Genomic DNA, 411 nt, shown 5'->3' with positions numbered 1-411 from the left:
AACCCTCAAATTCGACTGTACTTAACGATTTTTCTATAGTAATATAGGATACAATTTATTTTTACCTTTTATACATAAATACCAATGTATATAATTTATTCATGATCCCTATAAAAAGAGAGGTAAGTCAAAAAGACAAAAGAAAAGATACACAATAGCTTTTATCAATGTTGTTTCATCCTTCAATTCCTAAATCAGAAATGAATATAAAAAATATATTTTAATAATCGAAAAGACTCAACATGTGAAATAAAAGAGATAGATTACAATAATCAATAATAATATTTTATAGTTTATAAAAAATATGCAAAGAGTAGAAATAATACATCATAAGAAAAAAAAAATTATTAAAGAGAAGAATAATTGATAAAAAAATAAGATTCTCTTCTAGTATATATACTTTTTACCTTA

This window comes from Arachis ipaensis, chromosome B03 (assembly GCF_000816755.2).
Source record: "Arachis ipaensis cultivar K30076 chromosome B03, Araip1.1, whole genome shotgun sequence".
NCBI classification, from domain to species: domain Eukaryota; kingdom Viridiplantae; phylum Streptophyta; class Magnoliopsida; order Fabales; family Fabaceae; genus Arachis; species Arachis ipaensis.
This window is presented reverse-complemented; position numbering follows the sequence as displayed.